The 14272-nt window shown below is 43.3% G+C and overlaps 1 protein-coding gene across 9 annotated transcripts in view; it reads left to right on the top strand.

Moving 5' to 3' along the window:
* The first annotated feature begins 2109 nt into the window (after window positions 1-2109).
* The window catches only part of mef2d (myocyte enhancer factor 2d), a 54940-nt gene continuing 42777 nt past the window's right edge, over window positions 2110-14272 (top strand). For all 9 annotated transcript variants that reach the window (XM_076280867.1, XM_076280866.1, XM_076280870.1 and 6 more), the window contains exon 1: window positions 2110-2313. The gene's annotated coding sequence lies outside the window, so the exon portion shown is untranslated. The remainder of the gene's footprint in view (window positions 2314-14272) is intronic.

Below are 14272 nucleotides of genomic sequence, written 5' to 3'. Positions count from 1 at the left end.
TAATCGTGATAATGATTTTTGCCATAATCGACTAATTTTGCCACTTCCTAAATTTACCCCCAATGGAAACGAGGCTAGCAGCCTTTCTTTTCCTTTTGTGATGGGGCCATGAGTCACATGTGGATATTATTTAGCTTGTGTCACAAGTGCAACATGGTGTACGCCTGTATTCAACTGCTTCCTTATGCCTGAACAATAAAGGTAATAGTGGGGAACATATCTAAATAAATATGTTCCTAATGTTAAAAGGCAAAGGTGAATTGCATTGAGACGCATAATGGCTATTTATCTATTTGCCTGTTTATTTTCATCCTGTGTAGAATGCACGTCCCTGACCGCTGACTGGCACTGTCCATTGCGACTCCGACAAATGTGTGAGAGGGCAACAGGGTGCCCATCTGTTTGCATTTATTCTCCTCCACCAAAACCTCAGTACATAAGCCTCTTACTACAGAATGAAACATAGTGTAATCTCTTCCTCCCTCCCTCTACCTCTCTTTCCCTCTCCCTATCTGTACGTCTAGTCTGCTCCCCACTAGCCTACTCCTGATTACCCCCAAAATCCCCTTCCTCTTTAATTAATTGTCATAATTAAATGAATTTGCATTAAACCTATATTGGCAAACAGCATGCACGTACGTGGCCAAACAGTGGATTTAGTTAACCCCTTTAAAAATCCCTAATTTATTTCACTAATTCAAGGAAAACATGGAAGTCATATGGCTTGCTTTTAAGATAGCCGGGCCTTTGAGTTGAGTCACCTCTAGACCTACTGTCTATGTGGAGAGGTAAACGACAGGCTATATAGGCTAGCCTGACTCAAAACGATTAATAAATGGGTCAATTATTATTTGAGCAAGACAAGATAGTATTTTTCACGCACTTGCTACTAGCACAGGCCAGACAGATTAATTGATGTGGTCTGTGGGTTGTAGGCCTACACCAGTCCTACTGTACCTTTAAAAATCTTTCTTGCAAACGGGTAGTCTCTTGCTGTGACAAAATGACGTGCATGTTTCTCTACGGAAAATATGGCGTAAGTTAAATTTACAGAAAGGCCAGTTTCACATGAAGGGAGTATATGTCTCGCATACTGAAACACGTCAATAAAGAATATTCCGAGATATATGTCTACACGCTTTGTGTTTGCAGTATAGCCTTCATGTTACATCTTTATCGGTCCATTCCGTTGAATCGTCATCCGGTTTTTCATTTTTTCTCACCGTAGAACTACCCTCAACACTGTAAACATGATATTCTTCCACGTGGTAGAATAGTGCTCTCCTTTTCTGATTTCCTGTTCTGTAATATCTGCAAATATAGGGACTATCTGGGCTTTGCCTAGCTCGTCATTTAGAGGAATATAAAGGCTAATGCAATGTTTACTAGCATATGCTGTACATACCGGTGTACTCCTAGTAGGCCTAAAATCGTGTAGACCCTATGGTTTGTCTTTAGCCTATTTGACAGGCAATTTGAGGAGATTACAAATGAGCTTTATAGACTAATGCAATGGGGATTAATGCATTGTAGTTAGTTCAGAACAAAAAGAAAGCCAAGGACAATATAAAGGTTATTTGTTTGTCTGTATGCCTAGCCTGTCATGACATTATTGTAGATAGACCTTCAATAGCATTTTCAGTTGTTATAACGTCATAAAATGAATGACCCTTGATTGCAATTGCCATAATCGTCTGAGTATGGGAATTGCCTCAATCAGGGTATTATTTAATAGGAATCTTATTCTCGTTGATATGTTTCAGTAAAGATTAAAGTCATAATTTCCGGTTGTAGGTTATAAAGCATGGTAGGTAGTTACTGATTTGACAGGAAAACAGCCCATTGACAGCGCCTAAACTCTGTCATTGCATTGCCTACACTTGTATACAATGTAGAAAGGCGGAAGGATACATTGACTTCGCTCTCTGTGTTCAAGTATGATCTCGCTGTAAGTCCTTCCTATTTCACCTTAACCCTCGCCTACCAACTTTGCTTTCACAAGTAATGATCTCCTCGCATTGCTCTTGATTGGTTAGCCATGATGAATGCCCTGCTACTATTGGCTAGTCAAGTGTCAATCATAAAACGATGCCAATCATGGTAGATTGAACATCCCTTACATTGTATCATTTGACTGAACAAGCTACCTAAATAATTACCTAGTACATCAAGAGGAAAGGATTTTTGCTACTGATGCAGATACAATTTGAATGCCAGATCGCCTGTTTTTATTTTCATTCTTCTCGGCACACATTTAACTAGACCTCTAGAAATAGCGTCTTAACCCTACAGATGTGGAAACAGTACTCCGGGGTAAGTCACTCTTTACCAGCTAGCTCGGCAGCTTGGTGAGCTAGCTAGCTTGCCTGGCTAGCCCATAATTGCACTTTGACATTTACATTTTGCTCTGAACTCAAACCAGCAATGATACTGGTTCCAATTTTAAGCGAGACAACAATGTTAAAACAAACTTGTTCGTAATGTCACTCATTGCACGTTCTGCTAGATGTGGACAGAGAATGAGCTCATGAAATGGAAGACAAGTAAAGCTAGCTAACCTATCGCTCCTAGGCAGCCATCAATTCGATATGGTGGTCCAGGTCTCGTGTTATATTGCGAGTGTCAACGGTATGTTAACTTAGTTGGCTTGATTGCGTTAAAATGTAGTAGTATGTGCAAGAGTAAGCCAGTAATTAGGCTATACATTTACAAAAGTGCAAGTGTTGCAGGAAGAATTTACGCATTGTTGTTGTCATTTCATTCGTGTGCGCAACAGTCGTGACAGGCAGCTGTCGAAAAGATTAACGTCTAAAGAAGTGTCATCGAGATTCCATCTCGATACAGCAGGCTACATTTAATGGATGTGTTACATTTTTCAGAGGTTATGTTAATTTTAACTATATGACAGTACTTTCTCTAGATCGCAAATAGCTGCAGTCTAGGGTAGCCTAGACATCAGGCTTTATTAATTTAGGAAAATAATTTGGGTTATGATCACCCGGTTGTAATTCTAGCATTCAGAGCGATTGACAGGTTGTTTGACGGAAGCCTAGGCTACTTTGTAGATTATCTCCTAAACCTATACGTGCTCAAAACATTTGACACGTCAAGTTCGGTTGAACTAACTAACGGCACCTGGAAGAAACCCACGTAAAAAGTTACTCTTGTAACACTGGCACAAAATCTGTGATATTATGCAAGTTTACGTGTGTAGGGCTTGGAATTTCTTTGCCAGCATTATTTCCTTAGTATAGCTAATTGCCACTCATAGACTATCAGCATGTTTCCTACCAACACGTTTGGAATTAACTTCAGTCTCTGGTGTTTTGCTATTAAAAAAATAAAAAAGTAGACTAAAGGAGATATACTTCTTTGTCCACATGAGCGGTCCTATTGCCAATTGCCTACATATATCAAGGTCTCACTATAGTGAAAATTCTTTGAAGCATATTGTGTCTCTCATGAGTGACAGAAACACGCTGCCTAATTTTCTCTGCTGTGAGTGGAAAGCCAACCTCATTATCAGGCGGGTGCTGTGGTCATGCCAGCAGGTAGTGCATGTCGTGATTCCCAGCAGAGACTTAGCCTACATGGCGTAAACTGAATCCTCTGACTCTCAAGCCAGTCAGCCTCACACACATGGCCAGGCTCAGAGAAGACAGAATGTCCGTAACTGTAGCTCTTTTACTTTGGCCCCAAGCTCCCTGTTCAAGTATTTCTTATTTTTCTTTACATGTGTGGTTTCAGTTTTGTTGCGATATACTCTTGTTCTTTTTTTGTATAATGTATGTTGAATATTAATCAAGATGATTGGGTGAAAACTGCGCTCTTACTGTGCAGATTTACCTATTCTTTAGATTTACCTATCCATACGGGGGTTATTTGTGGGCGTTTAAGGGCGTTTTTAGGAGGTAACCGGGTACGCCATGCTTTCGGAGGTGCAAACAAACGCATTGCCATTGAGGTGAGAACATAGTAAGGAACCAAAAATCAGATTGTTTGCACCTCCAAATGGGTGGTGACGTACGTATGTGACGCGAGTTTGTGTGAAAGAATCCTGGCTTGGCTGTTCTTTTGGGAAACATCTGTTTTGCTGTTTATTGCCCATCCTTTGCCACATGTGGGACGCAAGCATTTGTTGTGAGTAAAATACAGGTGTTTTTCACTTTACTTTTATAAGTTCTGCTGTTCAAAACTTTATAAAGGAGATTAGTTTACATTTTGCATGAGTTGTGGCTGTTGATGTAGACCCTGCCTCCTGTCCATCACACATGTTCACATACACGTCAGTCTGAAATACAACATATTGGCTAGTTGGTGGGTTGGGCCAAATTTGTTCCTGGTTTGGCTTGGAATCAGATTTGTTTGCTCAATATCCTTGGCAGATGGGTTCGGAAGGATGGCATGTTGTAGGCTGTCTGAATGTAGTTTCCTTTGTTAACCGTCTTCACTTTTTAATTGGGTGCATCCTTGTTGGAAGGTAGGTAGGTGTTGTCGGCGGTTTGCAAGCCAGAAAATGAAAATAGGCCTAGGTTGTGAGGTTATGTGGATATGGATGTAAGCAAGCAGAGAGTGACAATTTGTTCTTAGCCAGGCTCTGGCTAGTTCAGTCTGGTAGCTCTGTATTTTCTATTGCTCAAGATAGAGCTAAGAGATTAGATCACCCATTTCCCAGTTGGATTTTTTTTTTTCAGGGGTGTTCATGTTAATGTTTCAATCGCAGGCCTTAACACCAACTCCCGCAAAATAACCTAAAATTCACAGTTATTGTGATAGTAAATATAATTGGAAAGAAAAAAAATACCTGAACAAGGTGCTAATCCACCTTGGCAGTACCACCACCAGTGTGTTAGATGGAGAGCGTGGAACTGGCAGACCGCAGGCAAGCTGCTATGCCATTCAAAATGGCCTCCATCTCCCCTTGTCCACGCTGGTGGGGGATTACGGGTGAGTAAGGCAGGCAAGCAGGTACTCTCCAGCAAGGGCAGAAGCCTCCTTACCAGGACTAATCTGTCTTGCAGCAAGCCCTTAATTGAACGGTCATCAGCTGATCCAGGGGTTAAACATCAATTAAGACAATGAGTGGAGCAGCACACGGCTTGGAAGGAGAGGGGAGCCATGGGCCAGTGGAGGTGAACAGCACCCCCCCACCCCCTCTGTGCAGTCATACTCAATCATGTCAGGCAAGAAGGAGAGGAAATGTTTTTCCCACATGGACAGACAGACAAAAATCAGTGCTTTTCTTCTTCAGTGTTTGTTTCTTGAAGACCTACATGGTTTGGGCAATTTGCACATCATCATCAGATAAATGAAGATGAATGTAGAGGACTGGGCTTTATGCATTGTTGTCTTTAGTGCTGCTTTTTGTTCAGTCAAGGTGATAATAGATTTTTGCTCACATAGATTTCAGCTTTTTCCTCTGAGAGAGCATGGTTTGCATTTTACTTGGGGTGCCAGTTAAAGCACATTTAGTGGCAGTGATATAATGGGAAATATTTTCTGTGGTGTCTTCTGATAAGGCTCTGTTCACAGGCTGCCAGATGGACTGCAGGTTTATGAATATGTAGACAAAACTCAGGATGGCCTCCCTTTCAACGTTGCTGATCTAGAAATGTTGTGTCCGCCTGCTGTGCCTTCACCTCACTCCCTAGCAGTAACAAACTAATTTGTCTTAAGTGCTCATGAACAGGTAGACCCAGCTGTCACAATGGCATAGCAACAATGTTGTCTGCGACAAATGTCACGATTGGCCCCTCCTGCGTTCTACAGGCTTTTCAGAGGAGAGCGTAAGTGATGAGAAGTCAGCGTTGCAGAGTTTGGCACATTTTTACTCCACTTGGGTGGATGTTTGTGTGAAACTGTTTATTTTCACTCTAGTGGTAAAACTTTAATGATCGTCACCCCAAGCCCAGTTGATAAATCTTTGATAATAAATGTTCCCAATAACGGTAAAAAAAAAAAAAAAAAAATCAGGTGATGTAGGCTACTGTGGAAACATAAATCCGTTACCTCTGGCAACAGTCAGAGCGAAGTAGCAGGCACTGGTCTATCTGCAATCCATAATTGATTTACTGACATTTTTCCTAGGCCAGAGATGAATAAAATCTCTGGACTACACAGGGCTGGTGGCCACCGCCGGTGTCAACTTACTGAAGTGGTGGCAGCTGTTGCCCCCATAAAAGAAAAGAAAAAAGTCCTCCGCTCTGCCTTCTCTCGATCACTTAAAGCTGTTCATGCTGAATCTGTTGGAGACCGCTGCTCACTCAGTGACATATTCACACAATTTATTATCATTTCATGACAAATGGGGGTTTAGTGAACTGTGGTTAAACCTGCACTGTGATAAAAGATTATTAGAAATGGGAATTAATAGGTCACACAAGATTATGTATTGGTCTCACTGAAAGTCTTAATCTCCCCTGGCTGTCTAACTATACTAATTTAATGGCTTGCCAGCACACACTAGAACTGTACAGAGCTATTTTGTATGTAAATATCATATTGTCCTATAAGGATATTAACTACATATGGCTTAGTCAACAACTTCTCACAGGACAGAACCAAAGCGTGTTTGCATATTGTGCAGTTTTTCCTGTATCCAAATGCTTCCACTTCCATAGATGCCAATGTCCATGAGTGATTTAGGTGATTTCTTTAACTATAATTTAATGCAAAAAATGCTTTCTCGTCAAAGATGTTAAGATGTGTGAGTCTTCTTTCTATCTTGCCACATCTAACATGCTTATTGACCTTGGAATCAAGAACCAATAAAGTGAACTTTAAAGTTGATGACACTGTTATTTCAAACACTCTGATCCCACCCACTGCCACGACCACGAGGACTTGGTGATACTCTCTCACACCGTCTTGGAATGTTGCCTTCGAGAACAGTTGGCCTAATTGCTAACTAAGCAATTACTAAGTTTTCAGGAAGAGCTGTGTAGGTCACAATATTATAGTGCTTTCTCAAATATACAAAAGCAGTGATATACCTGAAAGGAGGCCAGTCTTTAAGAAAAAAAAGAAAAAGAAAACACTGACTGTATCCTCTGTAGTCTCTTTCTAGCATAATCTGTGCAATTCATGACCTAATTCGAGTTAGACGTGGGAGAAAGAAGCACAATTAAAAATGCACATCCGTGTTTTCCAGTGTGGGATTATGAGAAGCTAGATGAAGGACCATACTAAAACTCTTCAGCTGAGTATATTACACCATAGGTCTGCGCCGCCCATGAGTACTTTGTTCCTCTGGATCATGTATTATGTTGTGAAGCTGCAGGCTTTATCCAGATTATGTTTTTTTTTTTCTCTCCACCCATCATATATATATGTTCCAGCAATAAAATGGTCTCCATCCATAAAGCCCACCCAACAACCATGTGCATGGGCCAGTGCTAGGGTCACATGGCCTTGAATAGAAAATATGCTTTATGTAGGTCAGATGCAACTGAAATGCACACATGTAAGATTAATATGGTCAACATTTTGTTAAGGACTGTATTACATCATAGGCTGACAAAATTGTTTTGGGGGTGTTTACATTTCACGCTACTTAGTTACAGTATGGTGTAGTGTTTGTTGTGGCCATAATTTGTAATCCTCAATGTTGAATCATCATTCCATAGCCTACAATATTTTAGTGGTTTCAGATGAGGTTTAAAATGGAATGGATTTTTTCCAGTAGAAAAACATTTCCACCAACATAAGCATTTCTGAAGTTCTTTTCCTTGACACAATATAGCCTAAGTAACTTCTCACGATGCATGAAATGGCATCACCTCTAGTCTATTTAGAGGAGAGAAATGGCTGGTAATAATATAATTTGGCTCTGTTCTAAGGCTGACAAGGGTTCAACCAAAGTCCTTTTAGGCAAGTCCCTCCACTCAGCGGCCATATGGCAACGCTTTTTGGGGACTCATCGGGCATCCTATTCTGCAGAAATGCACGTGTGCAAGGCTTCATGACGCCAACCGTGCTTCAGCGGCGAGTTCACAACACATGATTGGCACGATGACTGCACAACACAGCACATAATTGGCTCAATGTAGTCACATCACACCACATAAGTGGCTCAATGTATACACATGTTGACGTTTTGCCGAGGAAGGGATGGGATATGTGTAGACAACGGCCATATTGGCGTTACAAACTAACCCCATGCATTTCTATGGAGGATTTTTTGAGTGCTGTGTCTCATTAGAAAGTCTCTGGTTCAACGCTCTGGATGAAACAAATGTGTTCATGTATCTGTCTGCATCATACTCTCACGCACACAGCAATAACTTTTTTTTTCTGCAAGAGAATGGTTGTTTGCATACCACGTTTTGGGTCGCGAGACATCAATGAAGTCAAATTGCTATGGAGAACAATGTGATGCCTTTATTATTACGCTGACTGCATAGCAAGACAAAGATGTTCGGTGACTTTCGTGGCTCCTTCTTAAGGAAGAAAGGTAGGTTTGAAGGGGGGTAATTGTCAAACAAAACCTTGTGATTGCATGGTCAATAAATCACTACCAATCAATACCATAATTGTCATTGGATTTCAATCTGTGTGTAATGACATTTTTTGGCACGCTCCTTGTGTTCTCATGCACTTTCAACATTTCGAAGAGAAGCGAGGGGTGGCCTGCTGGGAATATTTTCCATCCCATAATGAGTTCCTGTTTGACAAGCGTTGCGTTTTTGTGGTCATCCACACTCATACTGAATGGACACGAATGAGCCACTGGCTCTTCATTGTGTCATCGAGTAGGGCTGGTCACAACCAGGAAATTCTAGTTGATGATTAATTGTCATCCAAATAATTATGGTTAATGATTTTCGGTTCATTTCACTCTACTTTTAGGTCATAAGCCCTATCATAGTGTAATAATACACTAGACCTTACGAAGAAGAGTTTGTTATGGAACATTTAAATGAAAGTACATTTCTGTTTGCTTTTTAGACTTTGTAAACAGAAATTGAAAAGGGTAGATATGATGTATAACAATTTAACTATGCATAGCCTATTACTGGAAAATGCAATACTACTGATTATAATGGACTATGATTAATGGCTTAGAGCGAGATTTATTGATCGTTTTGGAAGGATACACAGAGGGCCATGAAGGGTTCACCTCAAAGTGGAGAAGTGCGCTTCTTAAAAAAAAAAGCAGTTTGCTCTCATAGAAAGTGCGTACGAGATGTGTGGATATGGGTGGGGGGCGGTTTAGGGCGGTGCAATGAGCAAAAGTGGCTCCAGATATGGTTGGTATTAGATCAGATGGCACCCTGGCATGGGCGCTGCTGCAGGAGCGGATGGGCTGCTGGCACTGGGGAGAGCTGGCAGAGGGCAGGGCCAGAGGAGGCAGGCCGAGGCCAGGCCGGGCGAGAGGGACGGGAGGAGCGGACGGGGTTACAGTGGCGTGAGAGCAGGGGCTGGCCAGCACTCCGGCACAGCTGAAACAGCAAAGCGCCCGGGTCTGGAGATGAAACTCTACACCACACTACCTCTCATGCTCTCTCTCTCATTCTCTCTCTCTCTCTCTCATGCTCTCACACTCACTCTCTTATTTGGTTTGCTGTCTTATTCCTGTCTTGCTTTCATCTGGGATCCTGCTAATTCCTGCATGTCTACAGTCATCCCACCTGCCCTTTTTTCTTTTCTCATTCACACCATGATGGCTGTCTTTTTCTGTCCTGTCTCTTTCACACACACTCTCACGCTCTCTCTCTCTCTCCCTCTCTCCTCATTCTTGCACTCATTTGCTCATTCATTCTTTCTCATCTCTGTCTCCCAAATTGCTTTGGGTAATATCTGATTTCTCTCTCTCTCTCTCATTCTCTCTCTCTACCCCCCCCCCCCCCACACACACACACACATTTCACTGAGATGCATGCTTTAATGTGATTGTGCATATTGTGTTAGTCCCCTGGTTCACGTTTCTCTCTGACGTGTCTCTCCGGGTGACCTGCTTGAGTTTTTATGAGCGTGCAGATGAGCTCCTGGTAGAAGCAGGCCATCTGCACGCACTTTCTGTCTCTCTCTGTCTCTCTCACTGGCATTCTCTCTCTCTCTCTCTCTTCTCTCTTTGTCTCTCCTGTTCCTTTCTCCATCTTCCCCTGTTTTTCTCTGCCATCAATCTCTCTGCCCCTTTCCCTTTCTCTCTCTCTCTCTCTCGCGTACTCTCTCTCCGTGTGAAGGTTTCATGTTGTTGGAGGAGGGTAGCTGGCCTGTTCTCCCTCCACTCTTAGCTGCTGTGACTGAGAGCTGGGAAGCTCTCCAGTGGCGAGGGGAGGAGACAGGCCCAAAAATCCCCTCTGCATCCTTCCAGAGTGACACACTTCCTTGTGTTTGTTTGTGAGAGATGTGGAAGTGTGTGAGAGAGAGAGAGAGTGTGTGTGTGTGTGGTGCGGGTGTGTGTGTGTGTGTGTGCGCATGCCTGCGCGTGTGCCTGTGTCGCTGTTTGTGTGTGCACGCTTGTCTGAGTCGGGAGCCCTTGGAGCGATGTCGCACACAGACGGCAGGAGGGAGGGCCAATTTGATGGGAGTGCAGCCGACGAGCAGCAGCGTTGCGAGGGGGGAGGAGAGGAGAGGAGGAGGGCAGAGGCAAGAGAGTGATGGAGACAAGGAGGACAGGAAGTTGGAGTGTGAGTGGATACGCACACAGGCATGTCAGCGGCAGTGGACACAACCCTGTGCTTGGCGTCGGCACGGCTGCCTGCCTCTCTTTGCCCCTTTTGAGAGGGCAAACATCAACTTGCCATTCCTAACCTTTTCCTATGACCCGCTTGCTAGTACCTCATCAGACAGAACAAGCACGGCATGACGGGGCCGCCATTGGTCAGTCAGGGCATCACAAACACCTGTGAAGGGTCCCTGTGACAGGACAGTGGTGTATTCCCATTCAGACCATTTGTGAAGATCAGAGCATCTCCCTTCTGTGAAGGCAGACTAGTGGAGAAGGCAACTCTGAGTTGAACGCATTAACATTGACCTTTGTCACATTTGGCATATTGTCAAAACTTGCCAGAGTTACTTCAACTAGTGACAGCTGTTTTGTTTTTTCTTTTTGCCTTGTGGTTTGCGCCGTTAGCGCTAACCTAGCCTCATATTCAATTTCAATATTTTCATCACTTCAACTTGTGTCGGCTGTTTTGTTTTTCTTTTTGAATGTTATCAATGTTACTAGTTACAGCATCAATGTTATCACTCGACAAGCGGATGTGATTAGGCTTGTTTGTTTTTTTTAGCCTCCTGACATTTGCCATAAACCTCATTGTGGTTTGTGGCGTAGCGGCGAGTGTTGTCTACCTGGCCTCATCAGCCCACGTTCCAATATTTTCATCTAGTTCCTCTTTTTGTGTGTGTGAGTGTGTGTGAGCTGAGTGTCTCACCTCTCTCCCACTTTTCCTGTTAGCTGAGTCACACATATGCACATGAATGTTGCGCGAAAGCTCACACTCGCACATGCGGTGCGTGGTGTTTGTTCCTCTGGTTTTCGTGTCTGCCATTTCCATCAGTGGTCTGAGAGACTCTTGAAACACGTCGTCCTCTCTCCCCCCACAATGGATGTTTTACTGCTGTTTACTCTCGACTATAATGAGTATCATATTATCCAAATGTGATGACCCATTTATAGAGGCTTTTGCTCTGCGTGATGCAGTCAATTCCACATACAGTTGTACGTTCTGTACACCAAGATATGTAGATGTTCCCGTGAAAGTGGAACAAAGTTAAATTTTCTACAGTAGGTTGGATTTCCGAATAGGATTTGGTCATCTTGAGTGACCAATGAGTATCTTACTCTCTATTCTTCTCTCTTTAGTTGTGTCGCAATACTTATGCAAACACAGCCAACATACACTGCTCATATTGCTCCTGCTATGGAAGCTGTGAGGGAAGGCCTTTTTGTACCAGGAAACACACATAGACACCCACACACAACACAGACACACACAGTTACAGTTAAATTGTCCTGACAAGTCATGTAGTGCTGAGATGCTTTATGCCTTGGTTTCTCGATCACAGATGGACCCCCCCCCCCTCCCCCCACACACACACACACACACACACACACACACAAACATACAGACAGTGGCCTACATGTGTCAGTTAAAAACTACACTGTGGTTAACCTCGGTCATTCTGTGACGGTTAATGGTTAATGGCCAGCACCTCGAGCGCTCACTCCGTCTTCGTGGTGAGAAATGCAGAGACCACAAAGCAAAAGTGCCAGACCTTGGCCAAAACCAAACCCAGGCCCCAAAAATGGGTTAGCCATGTCACACTGTGTGGTTGGTGGTTCCATGAAACACACACACACACACACACACCATACCTGAAGGGTCAGGTATGTACACTTTTCATCTGTCCTGGAAATTGTCTGTTCTCAGTTTTGTTATTTGAGTTAACATACACCCAATGCTATCATCTTCATGTTTGTGAGGCCTCAGTTTTGTAAATGGCATTACAGAAGAGCATCAGCCTTGCAATAACATTCCGTATCAAGAGGTCAGTATGCTTTATAAGCTGCTCTGAGTATGCATAGTGTCTCTGCTTATAGCCTTTCAATCAACAGTAGTGTGTGGACTCTGCTTATAGCCTTCCATCAGCCACTGTAGTGTGTAGACTGCTTATAGCCTTCCATCAGACACTGTAGTGTGTAGACTGCTTATAGCCTTCCATCAGACACTGTAGTGTGTAGACTCTGCTTATAGCCTTCCATCAGCCACTGTAGTGTGTAGACTGCTTATAGCCTTCCATCAGACACTGTAGTGTGTAGACTGCTTATAGCCTTCCATCAGACACTGTAGTGTGTAGACTCTGCTTATAGCCTTCCATCAGCCACTGTAGTGTGTAGACTCTGCTTATAGCCTTCCATCAGCCACTGTAGTGTGTAGACTGCTCATAGCCTTCCATCAGCCACTGTAGTGTGTACACTCTGCTTATAGCCTTCCATCAGCCACTGTAGTGTGTAGACTGCTTATAGCCTTCCATCAGCCACAGTAGTGTGTGGACTCGAAAGTGGGCCATGTTTCACGTTTCACAACATCAGCAGCCGCAGTGATTCTGTGGATGATGTTATTGTGGGAATACACATGCCTGCACTGACCCAATCCCTATTTGAGTCCAATTACTTCCACACTGCCATAGCATTATTATAACCTGTGCTAGCATACCTAGCGTAGTGGTCATATGGGTTTATATGAGTTTTTTTTTTTTTTCCCCCAGTAATTTTGGGTCAACGATTCCAGAGACACTGAAAGACTGGGGCTGCATGAAACTTGGTGGGCATGTAGCCCCCAAGGATGACACGGAACCATTGATTTTCGTTTTGATCTGTCGCCCCCCCCACCGGACTGGACCCCCCAAAAGGAGGGTAGGGTGGACACAGTTTTCTGTGAATATCTCGAGAACCGCAAGGCCTAGGAATAGCACGTATATGTTTTGTATGTTGGGCTCAAGGGGCCATCTCAACCCATTCCATAACCCCTCATTTACGATATAACGCCACATGGCTAAAGATGAAAAGCACAACTGAGGCTCTGTAACGGCAGGTATCTTTGGCTGACGTGTTCAGAACTGCATGAAAATTGACCTGTAGGATCACTGTGACACGCTCTGAATGCATGCTGAGTTTCTTGGAATTCTGTTCATGGGGGGGCCACACAATAAATGAATCATGTAGTGACTGTACACAAATCGGCCTGTGAATGGTGGTGTTGAGCGAAGGGTTGCCGGATGAAGTTGAAATATACATATACACACACACTCACACACGCGCACACATTAACACACCCACCCACACAAACACACATAAAGACATACACACACAGGCATGCACACACAGGCATGCACACACAAACACACACACACAGGCACATAAACATACATACAGTACACACACACACACACACACACACACACACACACACCATTACCCCCGCCACCACACGCACACCATTACCCACACCACCACACAAACTCACAAGCCAACACACACACACACACACAGATAAGCACAGATATACACAGAAGCAAACACACATAAACATTTACATACACAAAAGTTGCAAGAGTAGGGGATGGAGTAGGAGATGGAGACAAATTGACAAGCATGATTTATTTTTGCGGTGAGAATGTATAGGACTGGGCAACGGTCATATTTTGTACCGCTCTGCTGTACATCTAGTTCAAGGCTCAGGTTACTGTGCGTTTACTAACATGATCCAGGAAGCTCACAATAATCACATTTTGTGGAAAACCTTAAAGTGTGCAGTAATTTGAC

This window comes from Alosa pseudoharengus, unplaced genomic scaffold (assembly GCF_046254945.1).
Source record: "Alosa pseudoharengus isolate Yale_2024_CS ecotype anadromous, Long Island Sound unplaced genomic scaffold, YU_APseudo_1.1 YU_APseudo_1.1_scf_12, whole genome shotgun sequence".
NCBI classification, from domain to species: domain Eukaryota; kingdom Metazoa; phylum Chordata; class Actinopteri; order Clupeiformes; family Clupeidae; genus Alosa; species Alosa pseudoharengus.
Note: the sequence above shows the minus strand (reverse complement) of the source record. Positions and strands in the feature narration are given on the sequence as shown.